Source organism: Vicugna pacos, unplaced genomic scaffold (genome assembly GCF_048564905.1).
Source record: "Vicugna pacos unplaced genomic scaffold, VicPac4 scaffold_19, whole genome shotgun sequence".
Taxonomy (NCBI): Eukaryota; Metazoa; Chordata; class Mammalia; order Artiodactyla; family Camelidae; genus Vicugna; species Vicugna pacos.
In genome coordinates, this window is record NW_027328740.1 from 77,713,912 (window position 1) to 77,728,322 (window position 14,411).

The following is a 14,411-nucleotide window of genomic DNA, read 5'->3' on the forward strand; positions in this document are numbered from 1 at the left end:
ACCAAGCCAGCCCTGGGCCCTTCTGGGGGAGGATCTGGGAGGCCCAGGAGAATGAGTGTAATAAAACAGAAAGAGAAGAAGCATACAATTCCCTGTCTCTACACCACCATAACATGAATTTCCACCAAATTACCCAGTATGGGTGCAGCCAATATTAAGGTTGTCTAAACAGGTTATAGAACCCTGGAATTCTCAACCATAGTTGAAATTCCAAAATTTACTGTGCCTTTTTCCCAGTTCAAGCATCAATTCAGTGGGCACTCTGTACCAGGGACTACAGAGGCCTGAATTTGTCCCAAATACAGATCTCTATTACCACGTGTGCAAATCACATAAAGGCCACCAGAATAAAAGCACCCACAGATAAGATGAAATTACTGAAACTGAAAGCAGCCAAAGAGCATATATTACTAGGAAAAACGGTGCTCCTATAAATGGACTCATGAACATAGAAAGTAAACTGTGTTTAGCAGGCAGGGAAGGGGGGATTAACAGATACAAATTAGTAAATATAAAATAAATGACAAGGACCTGCTGTATAACACAGGGAACTATATTCAATTTCTTGTAATGAGTTATACTAAAAACAATCTAAAACATATATATACATATGCATATGTTTATAACTGAATCTCTTCTGTACACCTGAAACTAACATTGTAAATTGACTACACTTAAATAAAAAAGAATTTAAAAAAATAAGTAAAAATAAAAGCAACGCCATTAAGAAAAAATAAAAGAACACTCTAATCCCCTTAACTGTATGTGGTGGAGAATTCTGGTTGCAAGCACCAAGTCCACTGGATCACTCCAGCACTGGCTGTCACTCTTTCTGACCATCAGAGAGTCACTTGCTTCACTGAGGTTACTTTTCTCTTCTGTGAAAGGCTACAGTTGCAACTAACAATGTATAGAATCTCATCATTCACAAGTACAACAAGTAGTGAAGACTTCCCATGGGCCAGTCACTGGACAGATGAAAAGATATGGTCCCAGATATATTCATGGGTAGAAGAAGTTTATGCCATAAAGACATTAATTCTTCCAGTTTTGATAGACAGATTCATTGCAATTCTGATTAGAATTCCTACCAGATATTTCTTGGAATGTAACAAGTGAATTTATGGTCAAGATTAGCCAAGAAATTTCTTTAGAACCACCACTGGGGAGGGGTGGATAGGTCATTAATTTCCACTGCTCTTTCTGAAGTGATAAAAACGTTCTGGAATAATAATGGTTGCACAACTGTGAATATGCTAAAAGCTGCTGAATTGTACCATTTAAATGGATGGAATTCATGGTGTGTGAACTATATCACAATAACACTGTTACATGAAGAAATATTTCTTGACAATTATTTTTCTGTTTATACCACTAGTCTATCACACAATTTAAGAAAAACAAAAAACCAAAACAAACCAAACTGTGCCAGGAGCTCTTTAGGACTGCAATATCCCTGGGTCTCCAAGGCCTCTGGTGGTGCTGTTCCTCTTAACACACACTAGCTGGGCTGTGCTAGTTAGGGACTGTAACTATCTTTTGAAAATCGAGGATCACTCCTTTCACCCTGGGAGAGGGAAGGAAGGAGGATGTCACAGCCTCATGCCTTCAGCTCATTTTTAACAGAACCAAGCCCTGCTTTCACCACTGTAATCACTCTCACTATAAAAACACGTGACATCAACAAGCACAGCCATGATAACACCTGAAAGTGTTAAAAGTACTTACCTGCAGCAGAAAAACTGAGGGAGGAGACAGAAGCTCGCTCATCACTGAGGCTCCCTTTTTCCGACTGCAACTGGAGAAGCAGGGCGTTACAGCCGGAGGTTCTCAGCCCAGGGAGCAGTGCCCAGGCCACTGAGCTGGTCCTCCGGGAGCGGGAAAGGGAGAGGAGGGCTGCCCCGGGGGGGAGGGAAAGGGGAGGGACGCGGGCTGCAGCCCTGCTCGGAGGTCAGCCCCAGCCCCAGCCCCAGCCCCCCGCCCCGTCCGGGTCCGCAGTCCCCGCCCGCCCGGACACAGCCCTCCCAGGGGCGTGAACGGGCCTGCGGCCAAGGAGAGGAAGCCAGGGAGGAGAGGACTCGCGGGCGGGAGAGGGGAAGGGGACGCCAGCCGCGGACTGAGGGGATCCCGGCTGGGTGAGAGGTGGCAGGGGCACACCTGGCCCTTGGCAGCTGTGGCCGGGGCGCCGGGGCAGGTGGCGCGGGTAGAGGGGTCTGGCCTGAGCAATTCATCTGAACACGGGCTGCCTGGCGCCCTTGGGGACTGTGACAGGCGGACCGCCCTCCCGCAACCGCCTGACCACTTTCCCGGGAGCCCCCCACCTTGCACTTCCACAGCCAGAGGCCCCGGCCCCAGACAGGAACCAAAGTCCTACCGGGCGACAGAGTTGAGAAACCTTTGGGCCCGATCCCCGGCTAGGATATAGAGCTTCCAACCAGCGGACCACTTGGCACTGACTGCGCATGCGCAGGAGGGCCAGCGATCCTCTCTGGGTTCTGTGAGAGAAGGTGGGACAGGGAGGGAGGGAGGGAGAAGATGGGAGCGGGTGGAGAGGACGGGAAAATTGGAGAGATACAGATGGACACGATGAGCATAGAGTAGGGAGGGATCTGGAGAGGGGAGGGTCTTAGCGGAGTTGGAGAGAAAAAGCTTTACCTCTGGGGCACCCCTAGGCGGCAGACCTGCCTCTGTACCCTTCTGTAACCCTTCAAGTTCCGCAGCTCAAATTTTACCTCCCTGATCCAGCCCTCCATGGGATGCTTCTGCAGAAACTCTATGGGGATCACACCCATTGCCCCCACGCGGAGCTGGGTTTTCTGTTGCTCTGAGAACCAAGCACCCGCAGGTGTTGTCGCTCAGAACTACCTTGGAAAGGTACATAATCCCCTTTTACACGCTGGGAAACAGGCAGGCAGGATCACTGCCTTAGCTCCACTGTCCCAGGTGTTGGGCTGGCGGGGAGCGGGATGGTACAAGATCAGAGCCCCAGACAGAGCAGACTGCCTGAGTGTTGGTGCATAGTCCCCATCCCTCCTGGGTAAACCATACCCACCCTAGTGGAAACATCAAGGGCTCACAGTAGTTCCCTGGGTGTGGGAGAGCTGTCCTCATGTGAAGGAAAAGTCCAGCTGGGCTAACAAGCTAAGTCACAAATCTAAGTGTGATAAGTGTCGGTTTAATGATCTAAATTCTGCTGGGCTATCTCATATATCTGAAGTTTAGTGTCAGTTTATTGGGCTAACAACCTAACTCGTAATTCCAAGCTCAACAAGTGTCAGTAATGTGATCTGCTACAAATTGATAAGCTCCAGTGTACTGATTCCTTGCTTTTTGTTCTTTGAGCCTTATTGGCTAATTCCCCCTTACTTGTAATTAAGCATTTAAAACCTCATGTGCACGTCTTGGAGGTGCTCAGAACTTCAGAGCAGGAGCCCCACTGAGCCCACCGGCATAATACTTCTGAGTACACCAACACCCCGATTGGTGCTTTTCTTGGCTGGCCTGTTTCCATAACACTCAGCTCCAGTGCCCAGCTTTCTAGGTAGATAGGAGTGTTACCAAGTCGAAATTCTTTCTCCTCAGTGCAGGACAGGACAATAAGTTGGGAGACCAGATGTTGGGGCATGGAATAGCAAGTTTCTGTAGACCTAGATGGCAAACTAATGTCCTGGAAAACCATCTCCCCAAGTCACAATTCAGGATCCTTTCCTATGTGCTTGGTTGTTGCAAACTTCTTAGTGTAGGAATTCCTTCTTGTTAGAATCCTTTCTTCTTGCAGCTATCTGCGTGGGTCAGATCCCTGCAAACCTCCAACAAAACAAACGTTATTTTCTATTCTGCAATTTGCTATCTTTAAATGAATGAAAAAGTGTTAAATATCCTTAAAGGTCAGAGGCTTCAGAATAGGCTCTCCTGTATATTTCAGGCTCCAGGCGACATTGATTACAAGCAAGATGAAGCCTAGGAGACAGAGCATAGGGTTAAATTCAAAGGAACAGATCTAATATGGAGTCAGATTTGTTCTGTTCTATTACCCGGCCAGAAGCCACTTGAGGATTTAAATCCGTTTAAGTTAAAAATAACTAAAATTTTAAAGGAATTTACATACATAGGTGGGAATGTGCAAAGCATATCTGGAAAAGCACCCAAAAGATAGTAAACAGTGGCATCTCCAGACAGGGCTGAAAGAACAGAAGATGAGGGAAAACTTCTTTCACTTGTGTATTTTTGTGCTCTGAGTTTTTTTTTTAACCATTTGCTTGTATTTCTTTTTCAGTTAAAAAACCTGTGTAATGGAACAAAGGAGTAACTAGCATAGCAAATACAGCAGCCATGGAATCACTGAGTCATCACTTTTGATTTAAGCCAGAAAGCATTTTTTGACTCTCTCCAATGTGCAGTCGTGTTTTAAGAATTCTTTTAATATAATTATTACTATTATTATTACTACTACTACTACTGCTACTACTATTAATATTACTATTATTACTATTATTTTATGAAATAATAACATGGTTTATCTCACCCCTGCCCATGGCTGGTGAAAAACCAACTGAGTTTTTCTTGAGTTGTTTTCCAAGGAGTAGAGATGAGTTTATAAACAGAACACATCTTCAGGGTAAAACAGGCAGAGTGCTTTTCCAGCAGGCCAGACAGCTATGAAGGGTTTTCAACAGAGGCGCCCAGAAGCTGAGAGAGAAAGCCTCCAGGACACTACAAAAAGCTGCCCAAACTGCCTTCTCCATGGCACTACTGAAATAGGAAAGAACAAATCTGACTCCATATTTGATCTGTACCTTTGACTTTAACAAAGCCAAGTTAATATGCTCCGGTCTTTTCATGGGTTATGATGTGACAGAGGAGATGGACAGGTCAACAAGGAACCACTCTGCCGTGATTACAGAGCCGGAGAAAGGGATGGGCTGCAAGATGTATGACGCAGCCGCAACTGTGCCCGTGCTTCTAGGCAGGTATCCAAAATCGCCTCGACAAGGTGTCAAACACTTGTGCCCACGTCCTCATCAAAAGACATGTATTAAAGACAAATGGAACCATATAAAAGGCCAATACCCTTGCTGGGTACACCGTCCAAAGAACAAAGTCTCAATTTGACAACTGGCCATCTCGGTTCCATGGGATTCATTCTTGAAGAACCTTAAAAACCACTCCTCTGCCCTCAAGAAGTGCTCCATATTTGTCCTATCTTTGGCTCAGGGATGGAACACGTTCAAGTGAACTTTAATGTCTGCACAGATTTGACTGTCTTTCTCCAGGTTCACTTGTCCATTCCAAAGAGGCCTGAGCTAAGCCCATCCTCCGTAAGATCTATTCCCTCCAGTGACAGCTCATTGAGCCTGCAATTAAAAGCCAAGTGAACAAGACTGTCCTCAGCTAAAAAGTTCACCCACCCTTCACTGTTTTCTTAATCTCCTCTCCTGGCTAATTGCAACAGACTAACACCTCCCTCCACCAAGATACCCAACTATGTCATTTTGTCTCCCCAAAGAGAAAGTAAGGTCCATAAAAGAGGAGACAACTCCATAGTCACCTCTGAATTCTTAGCATATAGTAATGTCAATAAATAGAACTCAGATTATTGCTACTTTCCTTTAAAACCTTTCTGGTTATTTGAATGAGACCTTGGAAGAGAGGTGTTTGCTGTCCAGTATATTGATCCACAAGACTCTGGAGGCCTTTTTCGGAATAGCTGTTCACTGATTCATTCAAAACACAACTTATCAATCAAGGAGTAGCTGTGCTTTTCTGCCAGGAGTTTGTGGTCACTCTCATGCCAGAACAGCTTTAAACTATATCCTTAATTTGGATTTGTTATTTTCCCCCTCTTCCAAAAAATTGACTTTCCTTACTTTCTTGTCTTGAGGAATTTTCTTTTTCCTCTTTCACCCTTTAGTAAACCAAGATTCTCAGGATGGGCAAGGCCCATTATATGATCACCCATCCAACTCCTAGTGTGAGAGGCCTGGGGCTAAACTCCTGCCCTCCTGTCAAGGCAACTGAAAATCAGTTCAGGAGCCAACCAGCACACCACGGATTCTAACGCTCACTTATCTCCCAGAATCCCTGTTTTCTCGTTTGTCTTGGCTTCTGAGGATTTCCCCTTTCTTGACAATGAGTTGTGCAGCTTGAAAGATGAGGAAGGAAGGTTTTATTTCTCAATCAGCATTTTAAGAAACTTGTCTAATGAAGGTTTCCAAGAGGTTATACAACCCTCCATTGCCGAGACAGAAAACACACTAGACATTTTCTAAATTTAGTTCTCATGTGCATTTTTTCTTTGCTTTTGTTTTCTTAACTGCTAACAGACATTATTTAATTAAAAAAAAATAAGGCCCCAAAAAGGATAGAACACTGAAGGGGCAAACAAAATTAAAGGGCAAAGACAGAAAAATGATAACTACTCTACAAAGTTAATATAATACATACACTATGTATCAGATCAGCAATTCTCAGTAACAGCTAATTGAAACATGACCATGAGGTAAAATTTCTCTCCTGTCAGGACATGGCCAACAGAAAATACAATTAAACCAACAAACTAATATCCTAAGTCTGGCAAGGAACAGAAGGCTACAAGCTAAATGTGTCTTCTTCTGGAAAAGAAGGAGACACACAAGCTCTTCTCTGTGGAGCCGGAGCCCACGGGAGGACGGTGAAGTGAGCTCTGTAAGTACCCAATTAGCAAAGTGAGTGATGAATAAATAGACGTGAGCTTTGTTGACAGTGATGATACTACTATTCATTTGTCCTTTAAAGTATGACTTCACTTTCAGTGATCAATATATCGGTGTCCTCAGGAGTTGAGATTTTAGGAAAATGCACAGCCTGGGCCCAGACCTCCTCTTTAAGCTCGTGACTCTGCGTAGATATCTCAAGGGCACTCCCAACTCAACCTGCAAAGAGCTGACTTCACGGTGCTCCTCCCATACCCGTCCTTACCAGGGCCCCTGGTCGGAGGGTAAGGTCTCCCTGCGTCTCCCAACTCAGGCCCATTACTCACAGATGTGAATGGACCCCTCCTTCAGGGACCAGATATCCTCAGTCACAGAGTACCACCACCCTCAACTGACCTACCAGATACTCACTGGCACTCACTCAGCACTGGCTCTGTGCTGGAGACCACGCTGCACACTGCACAGTGTATCTCACCGGATCTCCACAACAGTCCTGGGAATTGGGTACATCACTGCTTCAATTGATTAGATAAATTGTTTCACTTCCTTGCGTGCGTCATTCAAACTGACACGGCTACTAAGACACAAGCCTGGGCCTGAAAACAACTTGAAAACTGAACACTCCTACACCTCGCAGCCACCCTACTCTGACTCAGCACATCACCTCCTGCCAAGCCTTCTAAACTTTTCCAAGCATTCTACAAGACAAATGTGAACTACGAGAGCAGCCTATTCTCCTACTTAAAATCTGTCAATGATGGTGCACTGCCCTTAGGAGAAAGCCCCACCGGGCTTGAGCACAGCCTAAGACCCCAGCATCCGCGTTCCCTGCGTGGCCGCGCTGCCTCACCCAGCACGCAGCTCTAAACGTGCCGTGTCCAGGACAGGGATGCTGACTCCACACAACCCAGGGCTTGTCTCACTCGAACAATGATCACATTCTTCAGTGTTCATCTTCATTGCTGACTCTCACAAAAATGTTTTCTCATGATGAATCAATATCTTTTTCCTTACAACTTCCCATCATTGATAATGAGCTCCCCCCAAAAGAGAGAAGACCTAATTCTCAGTCTCCTTATCTGTAAAGTGAGAATAACAAGGAAATATATGAGGTTTTAAGAGAAATAATATTCATGTGAGGCTGAGGGACAATTCCATCATACAGTAAGCACTCAATGTGTGCTTACTTAATATTAGTAAGAATATATTGCATTCTAGCAATCTTCAATCAATGTTTTATGACTTTGTCCAACAGGCTACTGACAAACTGTTGGATGAACCACTTTGAGCAGATCAGAACTAGCGTACTGGGAGAGGTAAGTGCTGACTCCAGTTACAGCTGCAGCCACCCAGCACTACGGGGCGGGGGCAGTTTGCTCAAACTCTTACATGTTGCTTGAGCATTTAGTCCTCGTTATAGAATAAAGATAGGTGTTCTTTAGTCAAATCTCCTGAAACATAATTCTTCAAAGATTGATGCAAATTAGGTTTCAAGTACAACACTCTCACTAGAATTTATTTGAAAATTATAGTCTTAGCTACTCCACACATCAAAAGGGCATAAGCTTAATGTATCTGACTAAATACACTGAAAGGGTTGTTTAAAAGTAATTAAGAAGAAGCCATTCTGAATAAGCTCTCAGTATCATCTGCACAAAGCCCCAACCATGGGTCTCATTTCTCACTTCCACATAGGTGTTTTCAAGTAGCTTACCTTGGGTCTTGGTTTCTTATAACACGGGGCGGGGAATAGTTGTGGATAGATTTATGTAGCAAATATATACCTAGGGTATTTGCTGTGAAGGAATTCTAGAAATAAGAAGATTGATATATAGTACCACCCATAAGAAACTCAGCCTTTCCTTTTACAACAGCATTAAGAATAAAGTGAGAGATACATTTAACAAAAATTTACAAGATTTGTACATTGAACTTTTTGAAGTATCAACAAAATAAATTTTAAAAGATCTACATATATGGAAGACATTCCATTTTCATGGAATGATTGACAATATTATTAAAAATGTTAAGACTCCTCAAAGTGATCTATATATTCAGTGGAATCCCTATCAAAATTCCAGCCAACTTCATTGCAAAAATTGAAAAACTGAACCCAAAATTCATATGGACGTGCAAGGGGCCCAGGACAGCAAAAACAACCTTGAAAAAGAAGAGTAAAGTTGGAGGACTCACTTTAAAGTGTACTAAAATGCTATAGCACTAAGTCAGTATGAAACTGGCATAAGTTTGGATAAATAAATTTAAGAGACACAATAAAAACCCACGGGGAAAACTTTCATTTACAGACAGTTTTCCACCTGGGGGCCAAAAACACTCCATTGAAAGAATAGCCTGTTCAACAAATGGTGCAGGGACAGCTGGGTATCTGCAGGCAAAAGAATCAATCTGGAATCTGAACACCCATATTTTATATAACAAATAAAATTAATTCAAAATAGATCACAGACAGAAATGTAAAAATTAAACTTATAAAATTTCTAAAAGAAGACACAGTATAAATCTTTGTGGGCCTAGGATAGGCTTTGGTTTCCTAGATACAAAACCAAGAGCAAAAGTGATAGAAGAAAAAAGCAGATAAACTGGACTTCACCAAAATTAAAATCTTTTTATTACAAAGGACATCATCAAGAAAGTGAAATGACAGGGGAAATGGTTATCTCAAGTCAGAGAGGGCGTGCTTAGTAAGAAAAATAAAATAAATCATTTCATCTATCTACCTCCCCTGTAAAGAAATTGTTTTAATGTTTAAAAAAATATAGTGAAAAGACAGTTTGCAGAATAGAAGAAAAATTTTGCAAAGCATGTATCTAATAAGAGAGTAGTATCCAGGATATATAACGAATGCTTTCATCTCAGCAATACAAGAAAATAGACACAATTTTTAAATTTACCATGAATTTAAATAGATATACAAATGGCCAATAAGCATATGAAACGATGCTCAGCATCACTAGCGAAATCAAGAACAAAATGAGATCTCATTTTACACCCACTAGGATGGTTATAACCAAAACATGGACAATAACAAATGTCATTCAGGAGGCAGAGAAACCTCATATGCGGCCAGGAGAAAGGGACAATGCTGCAGCTTCTTTGGAGAAGTCTGGTATTTCCTCAAAAGCTTAGAGTTGTATGGCTCAGCAATTCCACTCCTATATGTAGAGTCATCCCTCAATACCCTTGGGTGGTTGGTTTCAGGAACCCCACACCCTGGATACCATAATCCAAGGATGTTCGAGTCCCTTTACAATCAGCCATCTAGATCCATGTAGTGGAAACTACAGATATGGCGGGCCAAATGTACAGCCAAAAGAATGAAAACATATTCTCATAAAAAATTTCACATCAATATTCATAGCAGTATCATTCAGAGTAGCCAAAAGTTACTAACAATATCCATCCATCAATGAACGGATAAACAAAATTACCAAGAATAGGCCCACAAACTTTTGGTCATTGAAACTTTGACAAAGGAGGTGACAACATACAATGGAGTAAAGACAGCCTCTTCAGCAAATGGTGTAGGGAAAACTGAACAGCTGCATGTTAATCATTGAAGCTAGACTACTGCCACACAGCATACACAAAAAAGAATTAAAATCTGTTAAAGACTTAAACATGTAAACAAGACACAATAAACCTCTTAGAAGCAACCATAGGCAAAACATCTGACATACATCTCAGCAATGTTCTCCTAGATCAGTCTACTCAAGCAATAGAAAAACAACCAAAAATATACAAGAGGGATCTAATTAAACTTACAAGCTTTTGCACAGCTATGGAAACAGTAAGCAAAACAAAAAGACAACCAACCTATGGAATGGGAGAAAATATTTGCAATAAATGAAACGGCTAGGGGCTTAATTCCCAGAATATGTAAGCAGCTTTTACAGTTAATATGAAAAAAAAAAAACAATCAATTCAAAAATTGGCAGAAGTCCTAAAGAAACATTTCTCCAATGAAGACGTACAAATGGCCAGTAGCCACATGAAAAAATGTTCAATATCATTATCAGAGAAATGCAAATCAAAACTGCAATCAAGTATCACCTCTCACCAGTCAGAATAGGCATCATTCAGAAGTTCACTGACAATAAATACTGGAGAGGCTTCGGAGAATTGGGAACCCTCCTACACTGTGGAGGGAATTCAGTTTGGTGGAGCCATTGTGGAAAAGTGTATAGATGTTCCTCTAAAGACAAAAAATTGACCTCCCAGATGACCCAGCAATGCCACTCCTGGGCATATATCCAGAAGGAACCCTAATTGAAAAAGACACCTACACCCCAATGTTCACAGCAGCACTATTTACAATATCAAGACATGGAAGCAACCGAAATGTCCACTGAGAGATGACTGGATAAAAAGGTTGTAGCATATTTGTCCAATAGACTACTATTCAGCCATAAAATAATAATAAAATAATGCAATTTGTAGCAACATCAATGGACGTGGAGAATGTCATTCTAAGTGAAGTAAGCTATAAAGAGAAAGGAAAATACCATATGAGATTGCTCACAGGTGGAATCTAAAAAAAAAAGAAAGAAACAAAAAGATAAACTTATCTACAGAACAGAAACAGACACAGAGTCATAGAAACCAAACTATGGTTACCAGAGGGGAGAGGGTGTGGGAAGGAATAAATTGGGAGTTCAAGATTTGCAGATACTGAGTATGTAACAAATAAACAGCAAGTTTATACTGTATAGCTCAGGAGAATATATTTAATATCTCATAGTATCTTGTGTTTAAAAAGAGTATGAAAATGAATACAGGTATGTTCCTAATTAACTGAAATGTTGTGCTGCAAACAAGAAACTGACACAAAATTATAAACTGACTAGACTTCAATGAAAATATTTTTAAATAGACCAAAAACGAAAAAAAGGAAAATGATATTATCAAACAAAAAGAATAAAGTACTAATTCAGGCTACAATATGGATGAACCTTGAAACTTTATGCTAAAAAGCCAGACACAAAAAGTCAAATAGTGCCCTTTAAGGTGAACTGTATTTAAGGTTTTATTTTACTACTCCTTTAAATTTTCTGGTGGTTTGAAATCTATCAATATCAAAATAAGATGTATTATACATTAAAAGCTTAAAACGCTTCCTCACAGGAGGGCTTTTATTATTAAATTCAGAAACGCATATAAAGCTCTTGGAAAAACACTTTGCACGTCCACACACAGTCACTGCTGTCACTGCCACTCAGAGGGTGGTGCCAGCACTGATGAGAGCTGCCTCCACTCGCTCCCCTGCAGAAAGGAGTGAAGGCCTGAGCTCTGACAGGCAGGGTGAGCGTGAACCTGGGTCAGACACAGCCACGTCCCAGACTCTGCATTACCCAACTTTCTTACACAAACTGCAACATGTAATGTAAACACGCTAGAGGGATGTACCTTACAACACAGGGAATACAGACAATCTTTTACAGTAACTATAAATGGAGCATCTATTGTACACCTGAAACTAATATCATATTTTAAATCAGCTATATCTTTCTAAAAAATTAAAAAATATTTCTAAAATGTTATCACTTTAATATTCAATTCGGTTTTTAAGTAACTACTAAATAGTTTAGAATGTATAAAAGCATTTAATTGTGCTGTTTGTTTACATATTTATTCACATTCAGCCTCTTGCTAAAGAGAATTTAAACAATTCTTTTAAAAACAGCTTAACAACCTTAACAACAAAAAGGCAAACCTGAGAATGAAGAGAAAATGGAGATTCAATACTTAAATGAAACCAGGGGGAGATAAACTCATAAAAATGGATTCCATGAAGTCAGAGCAAGTGTTAAAGGCTGACTAGAAATTCAGCTGTAGGATTCTTGGCAGCTAAACCAAAAAGAAAAGATGATGGGGCGGGTGGTAGAGCGTGTGCTTAGCGTGCACGGGGTCCTGGGTTCAAGCCCCAGGGCTTCCACTAACAGATAAATACGTCTAATTAACTGCCCCCATAAAAGATCACCAAAGAAAAGAAAAAGAGAAATTTCTTTCCCAAAAAACCCTGATATTAAATTCGGATTAAATACTTAAAAAAAGCAAAAAAGAAAAATAGAAAAGATAAGTGACACTGTGAAGGAAAACCACAGCTGGTCTAACAAGCTAAGTCACAAATCTAAGTGTGATAAGTGTCGGTTTACTGATCTAAGTTTTGCTGGGATACCTGGTAAATCTGAAGTTTAGTGTCAGTTTACTGGGCTAATAAGCTAACCCGAAAATCCAAGGTGAACAATTGTCAGTAACGGGATCTGTTCCAAATTGATAAGCTTCAGTGTACTGATTCCTTGCTTTTTGTTGTTTGAGCCTTATTGGCTAATAGTCCCATACTTGTAATTAACCGTATAAAACATCATGTGCACATCTTGGAGGGGCTCAGAGCTTTGGAAAAGAAGACCCTCAGAGCCCGCCAACATAATAAATCTCAATACTCCAACCCTCTGAGTGATTCTTGTTTCTTGGCTGGCCTGTTGTTTCCATAACAACACAAGGGATAATGCCCGTGGGATAAATCTGCAGTGGCTGCTGGCAGGTCCCCATGTCTCATGTGGGAAAATCTGAAACATCCTTCTCAACACTCAGAGTCATCATAAGCCCACCCCAAACCTGCAGCCTTTAAATGCAGGAGCACAGGTAGGGCCTGGCCTTTGCTGTCTCTGTGTCATCACAGTGAGACAGGATGGAAGGGGGAAGAGCACAGCCATTCAAGGAAGGCCACCGCAATTAACATAGAAATGGTGAAGGATTCAAACCCCAATAGGTCTTGAGGCTCAGGATGAAGAGATTTAACTTCTAGCAGATCTTGAGATTCAGTAAACACCCATTGTAATAGTAACGTGGTGAATAACATGCCCCAGGCACCATGGCAGTCCCAATGATAGCCACAAAAGGTCAAAAGGTGGGAAATGGCCAACTCCTTGGAAATCCCAGCCCCTTGCCCTAAGGCTGGTCCTTCTACTTATTAGCATATGAAACCACCAAGCCCAAGAAAACAAGCAACACAGCGCCACCTCGCGGTCACCACTCTTTCCCTCTTTGGTGAAGGCCCACACTCTGTCTGTGAAGTGTGTACCTACTTCTAATCTGAGCATCAAACCCCCACACCTCGTGAAGTTTCTCTTGCCTATCAATGTATCTCTCTGAATAAATATACCTTTACTCAACACTGGCTTGCTCTTGAATTCTTTACTGCATGAAGTCAAGGAACAAAATCTGGTGGGGCACATCCCAGGGACTCAACAAAAGCCTGGGACACAGCCCTTCTCATGCCCAACGTTTTTTATTCTTCTATCAACAGGACTGGTCTGTGAAGGGAGGTCTGAGACCCCAGCTAAGGGACAGAAGCAGCCTCCAGGGCTCCAGCTTGCAGGCAGCCTCTCCCCCAGCATGGGTCTTGGGGTCTGCCCGGTTCTCTGTGTTTCCCTGTTGTGCTGACTCCCCAGCCAGACAGCGTACTCCTAGGCCTGTCCCCACAAAACCCTTCTCTCCAAAATACAAGCACATCATGTCACAATCCTCTTGTTCAACCAGGAAATGTTCAGCCCACTTTTTTCCTCCCCAATAAAGTACCCAACTGTCCTCCCTCCCTTCACATCAGTTCTTTTTTTGTGAGAACTCTGCACTCGCCACAATCCATCCTGAACACAGGTGTCTTGCTGGCTGTGACCGAGATGTTTCTTTCTCACATAG

At 42.1% G+C, this 14,411-nt stretch overlaps 1 protein-coding gene and 1 long non-coding RNA gene across 1 annotated transcript in view; one reads left to right on the top strand and one right to left on the bottom strand.

Moving 5' to 3' along the window:
- The window catches only part of LOC140693565 (uncharacterized), a 545,747-nt gene that overhangs the window by 366,946 nt on the left and 164,390 nt on the right, over positions 1 to 14,411 (bottom strand).
- Positions 4,822 to 14,411, top strand: part of LOC140693594 (uncharacterized) — a 115,803-nt gene continuing 106,213 nt past the window's right edge. The window contains exon 1 of the long non-coding RNA XR_012069358.1: positions 4,822 to 4,970. This is a non-coding gene — a long non-coding RNA (uncharacterized lncRNA). The remainder of the gene's footprint in view (positions 4,971 to 14,411) is intronic.